At 35.3% G+C, this 8,811-nt stretch overlaps 1 protein-coding gene across 1 annotated transcript in view; it reads left to right on the top strand.

Moving 5' to 3' along the window:
• The first annotated feature begins 1,355 nt into the window (after positions 1–1,355).
• The window catches only part of LOC107099681 (natural resistance-associated macrophage protein 2-like), a 38,646-nt gene continuing 31,190 nt past the window's right edge, over positions 1,356–8,811 (top strand). Inside the window, exon 1 of the mRNA XM_015397904.1 lies at positions 1,356–1,489. The gene's annotated coding sequence lies outside the window, so the exon portion shown is untranslated. The remainder of the gene's footprint in view (positions 1,490–8,811) is intronic.

The following is an 8,811-nucleotide window of genomic DNA, read 5'->3' on the forward strand; positions in this document are numbered from 1 at the left end:
GTATTTACCTATTTATGTATCCCTTTTATTATGTTGCAGTTAGTCCTCCATATGTCCTAATGACATCTAATCATCAACTGCATTTTTCTAATAAAAAAGTTATTAAAATTTGAAAAATTTCATTTTCTGATTCTATTTTGTAAGCACAATAAACATTTTTTGACATGTCTAAATATTTTTCATCCTTCTCTGATTCTCATATTTCTCACTTTATTAAATTACATGTTATATTTTACTTCCTTTTATATAAATAACATTACTCTGTATTCTGTATTATGTTTACCTTTTTCATTTCGTATTGAGTCCAGTCTGATCTAATCTCAATCTTATTAATAATCCATCTCTGTGACCATACATCTTCAGTAACAATCGGATTACAGAGATCTGAAATTCATTTTTAGACATCCAGAATGTTTATTGTAAATATGAGTAATGTAATTTCAGATATCTGAAAGTAACAGCCCAATACACACAAATGGGGAAAAGTGAGATAATTTGTCCCAGTAAGATTTACATTTCAGATATCTTAAATGCTCATTTTAGATAGGAGGAATACTATTAAAGATATCTGAAATACAAACAGATATTTGCTAAAACTGCCACCTAAAATAAGTAAAGATTTGTAGTTATCTGAAATGTAGTTCTTACTTGTACAATTTTGATTCTGGAGTATTTAAAATATAATTTCTACTGGTACAAATGCAATTAGTCAGTTTATTAGTACTATTCAGCCTACCTATTTTATATTAAAACGGCACCCCATTTATTTTTTGAATATTAGTCAAAATCTGTTTTTAAGTATGCAAAACTGTATTTTGCTAATAGGGACTAGCAGTAACTCTAATATGGAGATCTGAATTAGATTTCATCCTCGTCAGAGTTCATTTTTAGATATCTGAAATGTTAATTTTGACTAGGAAGAAATGAATTGAGACATCTTAAATAAATATTCAGTCAAGCTAATAAATGCCAAAAGGGCCACTTTAAATTTTTAAAGATTTCTAGGTATTTGAAAGTTTATTCATACTAGTACAATAATGGCAGCCTGAAATGTAATTTTTGCTGGAAAAAAAATGTAATTAAGGATATCTATATGTACATTTCTGGCTATTAGGAATGTAGTTTTGACCAGGAAGAATCTTATTTTAGTGATCAACAAATGGAACAATAGAGAGGAGAGCGCTTCTAATAAATTTCAAAACGGCATGCCATACTTTATTTGCCGGTGTCAAGGGAAGCTCTGTTCAATAAAGTTTTTTTTAAAAGTGACGCAACCCCATGGAAGGTGGCCGGTCAACCAGCCAATCAAAACAGTCCAAAAATGTTGCACATGCGCACTTTGCTCTAAACCTACAGTAGTTGACACGACTTTGAGAACCTTTCACTCGGTAACGTGATTAGCTAAGTTTATATAAAGGATGTCTTTTTTAATTTGACCTTGGGATTTAAGACGAAGACTGTTATTTTAACTTCTGAATATTTCGTAAAGGTAAGAAGTTTTAGTTGCTCAGTTCAGGAAACGTAAGCAGAGCTAAGGAAACACATTACACACATCATGGGAAGCGGTTAGCTTAATCTCAATCCTCAACTGAGCACCAGCAGTGTCGAGGTTTTCCGAGCATTCTTGGTTTTCTTAGTTTATTATAGTTTTTATCACCGCATGGTTTTGTTTTGGTTGGTGTGTTGACCGGCGGGATGTGTGTTAGCGAGGACTTCCCTGTTCTGCGTATCTTACTGTATTTTAAACTGACAGTAGCCTAGTTTATGTGCTATAGGTTACACCGCAGTGTGCTCTCATTATATCATCTATTACAGCATTAATAACACTTGCCTTCTTTTCTGTAGGTTGCTCTCAACCTTTCCAGTAGAATTTATGATCTTTTAAATCGTTTGAGGTCATATAAACTATTGCCAGAATAGAATAGAATAGAAAATCCCTTTATTGCCCCACAATGGGGAAATTCTGGCGTTTACAGCAGCAAAACAAAAAAATCTGGATCTTACAAAAATGTAAAAGAATAACATAATAGTGAATAGTTAAAATATAAACAATAAAAATAATGTAGTTTAGAGTGTTTTAACAATATAAAACTGTACCTGGAGAATAAATAACCAATCTACAGCTATGGATATGTTTACAGTAATGAATATTTGAACATAGCAGCAACATCAGAGTTGTGCAAAATGACAGCAGCATGTTGCTTAACTAACAAAGGTATAAACTGCAAAAATCAGCATGAATGTAGCAACTTTTTGAGGTTGTTGGGAACAGTGGTGGTTCTAGAGTCTTCCAGCTGCTGGGAGGAAGGATCTGTGATCACGCTCCCTGGTGCATTTAGGGTGCAGCAGTCTGTCAGTGAAGGAGCTCTCCAGTTCTGCAACAGCTTCATGCATGGGGTGGGAGACATTATCCAACGGAGAGGTTATTTTAGTTGGGATCTTTTTGTTTCCCACCTCCTGCACTGAGTACAGAGGGCATCCAATCACAGAGCTGGCCTTCCTGATCAGCTTATCCAGCTGCTTTCTCTCAGCTACAGATAAGACACTGCTCCAACAGACAGCTCCATAAAAGATGGCTGATGCCACAACAGGGTCATAGAAGGTCTTTAGGAGCCCCCCCTGAACTCCAACAGACCTCAGTGTCCTCAGCAGGAATGGTCTGCTCTGATCTTTCTCATACAGAGCCTCAGTGTTGCGAGTCCAGTCCAGTTTGTATCCAAATGGGTACTTATAGGACTCCGCTATCTCAATGTCCGTTCTCTGGATGCTCACTGGTGTCAGTGGGGTGGATCTGCTTCTGTGAAAGTCCAACCCAGAGAAATACATTTTCTTTCTGATAAATAGTTTTGATTCCAGCGTTTCCTGGGAAAAGTTTGGCTTTTGAATTAGATGATGCAACGTTTCATATTAATGTTCTTGTATTCCGACTATTGTTGTTCCTAAATTGATTTTCTGGTTTAATTTCTAGGAGTGCACCAATTTCCTAGTTCCTTTGAGAGCTGACCGAATCTCTCACATTTTCTTTTATTTTAGCCATCCAATCAGGAAAACGTTAATAAACTAAGATGGAAATGTTCTGTAGGATGCTTGGTGCAGTTAATATTCTTTGTCTCCATGTTAAATGTAGGAATTACATTTTATTTCTTATTTTTCTATTTAAACTGGCCCATAAACTTATCTATATTCTATGCAGCTCAAGCTGCTTGCATCACAGGTCCTGCACAGTGATGTTTTGTTAATACTAATGACTTAACAATTGATGACTAAACAGGAACATTGTGTTTTTTTGTTTGTTTTTTTGGCAGTGTTTGGACCGTAGATTACTGGACAGAGCCTCTATAGGGAAAAATAACATGCGATTGATTGCTGTATGCTTGTGTTTTTAGTTTATTTTGCATTTGGCTGATTTGTTAGCTGGTGAAATATTTAAGTAGGGAAATTGAATTCTAATGTAATACTTTTTTATTCAGAACATAATGTAAATAGTATTACCTTGTAAAAGCAAGTGTCAGTTATAATAGTAATGTAATAAAATATGCTCCTAAGCCACATCTCTGCAGCTGCTTTGATAGACTCATTATTGTACACCTTCAATTTTAACAGAGCATTTCCCCCCAGGTGTTAAAATAAGTGTTATTTTCAAATATTATGTTTGTCAATATACGTAACTACCTAAATTATAAATGATACATAAGTCAAACTAAAAACAAGGCTTTATTTTTGGTCTACTCTATAAAACCTCAAACTCAACGCTATTTTTGACATTTTTTATTGAAAAAGCTTCCTGGATGGGAAGCGAAACGTCTCCAAACTTGGAAACAAAGTCCAGTGGATTGTTTTTCTTAATACTTTTTCAGAATATATAGGTTAAAAGTTTAACATTTTTTTTTCATTTAAATGAACTTTTTTGTTCACTCTGGAAGATTATTTTTAGAATTGCGTTTATTGGCCTCCTCCATCGGTTTGCTTAGTTTTGAACAGGGCCTGACTATGAGTCGATTTGTTGAGTGGATGAGTGACAAAAAATATATATTTTTTTCAAAGTAATAATATGTCATTTGGCATTTTTATCATTAAACTTAGGTTAGGAAAAAAAATAAGTTAAAGGATTTGGTAGAAACAAAAACTGAGATTTTATTATTAAGCCCTAGTTTTGACTTTGAAACCTTTACACCAACTTAAACTAAAGCCTTATTGTGACCTCAAATACCCATTCTACAAATCTGTGGATTTTTTCCTGTATCCTGACTATCTAAAGAACCTATTTGTTAATATTTAGAGTAAAGGTCTGAAAGTCACCATGGGAGGGGTGGGACGTCATTTCCAACTGGTCCGTTTGGGAGGAGTATTAGATCTAGTGATAGTAGAAGCTGTTGTGTGCAGATTATGTTTAGATCTAACTGAGGTTTCGAGGGAAGTTGGATGAATTAGTGACTAAGTGAAATGTCGTATTGCAACATCTATGTAATCGTCTGCATGGGTAACCCAACTTTATTACATTTTGGAAAGTTGGAATGAAACATGATTATTTTACCTCATGTCTATTTTTTTGAATAAAACATAGGAACTCTTTTTAAACGAGAAACTTTTTTTGGTTTACAAATATTTATATATATATATATTTTATTTTTTTTTCTCCTTACCGGCTGTAGCATGTCTTTTTTCTGATGTTGGTATTTAGATCAGGGGTTAACATTTAGGATTTTTACCACTTGCTCTTCGGGCAAGTGACTTTCACATTTCATTTGCCCAGAAACCATTTTTACTTGCCCAGTATAATGTTTGATAAATATAGTTCCTAATATTCATTTTTTTTATATATATATCAATAAAACATGTTTGTTTTTTAAATGTTTTTTGTAATTCAGTATTTTTTAAGTTTCCAGGTTCCTGGTGTGTATATGCATGCGTCAGATAATGAACTCAAGCCTACATTACCGTGTTAACATGCTTTTCAATCCTTCCTGCACATTCTTTTTAAACTAAACTTTGCTTTAAACTGTTGTGTGCTTGGAAAAATATAAATTGTAATGTTAAAAATCTAAAAAAAACTTGACAGGTTAAAAACTTAAGATAAATCACAAGATAGAAGTCAATGTCACAAATGAATAACTTATTTTAGAGTCACAGTATGTTTATACAAGATAATCCTATTAATATAATGTGACTTTTCTAGAGAATCATTATACAGTTATTTTATACAGGGTTTCCACAGTCTTACATAATTTCTGAGAATTCCCTGACTTTTAACTGACTCAGGATTAGTTTTCCCTGACAAAATAAATGCAGCAACAAGACAATAATAATAACATAACAGGTCACCAATTTAACATGTTTAGCTCTATAACATTTAAATGCACCTCTCCAATGTTTGAGATATGATAGCGCTTTCTAGCTTGTTTGTCGTTTTGGTAACTACATCAAAATTACCGCTAGGTTGACAAAAATCACGCCATCTGGCGGAAAATCTCGCAGCTTTTTCAAATCGCGCGAGAATGTGTACAAAACAACAAAAATGGCGCCGGCTGGGTTGTTTTCAGCTAATGTCGGTGATTTTAAAGTAATTTTGAGTGATAAATATACTTTTTTGCGATCACTGCACTTGCCCGGCGGGCAAATGCAATGAAATTTGTACTCTCCTGACAATAAAAAGTACCTGCCCCGGGCGATCGGGCGATGGTTAACATCGAGCCCTGTAGATGTATAGAAACAGCTGAATACTGTTGGTAGCCCTGCTGAAAAAGCTTAAGCCCCCGTTACATGTTGACAATTTATCCAGCATATGCCTGACTGTGGAAAATCTGGCAAAAACGCATGCACACATTCAATAAGTTATGAGTACATTTTGTATAAGTCATGAGCACGCTGAAAGACGCTGGCACACCTCGCCATACGGCGAGTGCATCGAGAAATTTTCTGCATGCTTAAACTTTTCCACCGTATCCACTACATGGGCCATAAGTTACAGTTAAGTTATGTGATCGCTGACATACATTAAGTGTAAGTTACTCATAAGTCATGGCGTCTAGCTTATCCAAATCCTATGACCGGGTTTCTGTGGGTCTTTAGAAATGTTCAGTTTGACAAAATAAGTGCTGACATTTTGGAAGAGTTGCTCAATTTGTGGCTTGACTCCAAGTCAGAGTTGAACAGGAAGAACAAACAGCTCCATGCCAGACACAGTGAAGATAATGAAACTGGTAGACAAAATAAAATATGTTGATACTAAGAGGAAAACAACTGAAGTATCACGTATGGACTATAAATTACACCTCAGTTATGAACGAGGTAAATTTGAATCCGTTGCATTAAAAGCATCGAACTTCTCTTATCACCTCGGTCTCATTTCTTGAAAAACTCATGACACAGATATGCTTCCCTTTAGGACAGAGGTCTTCCACAGGGGGTCTGCGACCCCTAGGGGCTCAATGGAGGTACTGCATAGGGGTTGCAAAAGTTTTGGTTATTAGACTTTGTTTTTTATATTCCCCTCTGCAATTTTTTCCATTAATCAAAATGTCTTTAAATCCACATTAACATGAATTTAACTCACTGTAGTAAAGAGATAAATGGAGGCAGAAGATGTCTTTCAGTCATCAATGCACACATTCAGCGACACACAGGAGCTCTTTCAAGCTGGGCACCGTTTAATTCACAACACCTGCCCCATCAACCAGGAATCAGAATCAGAAATACTTTAATAATCCCTAGGGAGGAATTACTTTCATTAAATTACTCCATCTGTAATAGAGTGACTATAGGACCTGTTTGATATAACACAATTTCATACAATATATATAATTAGGGGGTCCCTGCTCCATCTCGCCATCAGTTTGGGGGTCCTTGCCCTGGAAAATGTTGAAGACCCCTGCTTTAGGAGAAATTAAATCTGTAAGCAGAAGATTAGCATTAAAAACAATTAGGCAACATTTTAGCTCATGCAGCTGGATGGAAATAAGGTGAAGATGTTTTAGCGGAGCTGCTAGCTCCTAGAAATGTTTGATATGTGTTTTAATGGTTGGTAAAACCTCCACTGCCAAAGAAATACCTTTATATTCATTTGTGTACTAAAGGACAGCCATAACTTTCTGAAGGACTGGTTTGGACATTTTCCACACTAATAATCTCAGTTTTTTCCCCCCATTTCTGTTAATTTGCTTTAGCCAAAGGTAACAGAGTTGGGTGCAGCTAACTTTGTTCAAATGATTTTGAGTCTGCGTTTATTATTTTCCTCTCTCGCTCTGCTCCCTTGTCCCACCGCTTGGTTTAACGTCATCAGATCTGTCGCTTTGAGACATCGGACTTTGTATAAAGTAGCTATGCGGTTGGATAGACACACAGCAGCACCCACTGAATATTAACCAGCAGCTACTTTGATGTTTAAGTAAAAGTTAGGAGACGGGTTGGTTAAAAAAATTAATGACACCGTTTATACAAGTTAGTATTATAACGCAATAAGCTTGAGAATACAGTTTGTTCTTCTTGTTAAAAAAAACTTGGCTTCTCAGAGGAGCATGACTCCCAGTTTCAGGTTAAAATTAACATGTTTTCTTATTGCACAGACAAAATCAGACTGCAGAGCTTCTACATGTTTTGAAATTTTGTTTCTGGCATCATTATATTAGTGAAGAGGTTCATAAATCTTTTTTTAGCAGAGCACAGAGAGAAGCAGGGAGAGCTGCAAATTTAAAAGTGAAAGAGATCTACTGGGATATGCAACATGCAATAAAATATATCTCCAAGTTTACCAGAAAGTTTACAAGAAACAAATATGCTATACTATATTTAAAATGCAGCATATCCATATTTTTTCTGGATGGATGAAATTTAAATTGTACTTCTAGGGATGCATGATATATCGATTTTGGCATTGGAATCTGTTGTTATTCGTTATGTTTTTATACGTGAATGTTTTTGGACCCTATATATGTTATGCACTAAAAGGCATCTCTCTGACTATCTATAAATATCAGTGTGTTATGGTTCTCTTGTATTCTCAACAATAGGAAAGCATTCAATCAATATATGTTTGAGCTCATTTTTGAAAAATACAAAAACATAATAAAAGCGTTCTGGTTGAGTAACTGTAGGTCCATCAGCACCCACCCTGAGAGTGTTCCCACCAACTTTCATCACAAAGTCACACCCTTGTACTAAATTACGGTGTTGGAAATGAGTTGGCAGTTTGTTTCCACCCTCTAACTGATTGGTCTAGTGTCAGTGCCTGCTGACTGTGGTCACATGAGAGCGCATGACCAACAGTTCTTAGTGAATCTCAGTCCTCTGTGTAATTCCAATGAGCAAACCTGGCTCTGGAACGTATTGCTACATTGGAAGCTTAAAACAAACTTCTGTGTTCACCCTTCATCATTTTACATCAGCATGAATCATCCCAATCGCTCACGGGATTTAATCAAAGCTGCAAAACAAAATGCAGAAAACTGCAGTCGAAGGAAGGCCGGTATAGATGGATGAAAGCCTACCGTCTGGCTGGGAAAAGTATTTACATTTATTCATTTTAAATATGCTCTGCCGATTTTAAAATCACTGAATATATTTATAAACACATTTGGCCAAATAAAACTTTTATCACACTTTTTTTTTTTCCCCAAGATTTGTTTTAAATGTTCATTACTGGTTGGTTGTAGCTAATATAAAGCCGAGAATCAGTTTTATTATATTATTTAGAGCATTAAAAACTGAGTTTTCATTCAGACCTGTTTTTATGACAATATTATGAACTATAACATTTAGAGATGTCCCGATCCAGGTTTTTGCACTTCCGATCCGATACCGATATTGTTTTTGGAC

The sequence above is a fragment of the Cyprinodon variegatus genome, unplaced genomic scaffold (genome assembly GCF_000732505.1).
Source record: "Cyprinodon variegatus isolate N-32 unplaced genomic scaffold, C_variegatus-1.0 Scaffold896, whole genome shotgun sequence".
Classification (NCBI taxonomy): Eukaryota; Metazoa; Chordata; class Actinopteri; order Cyprinodontiformes; family Cyprinodontidae; genus Cyprinodon; species Cyprinodon variegatus.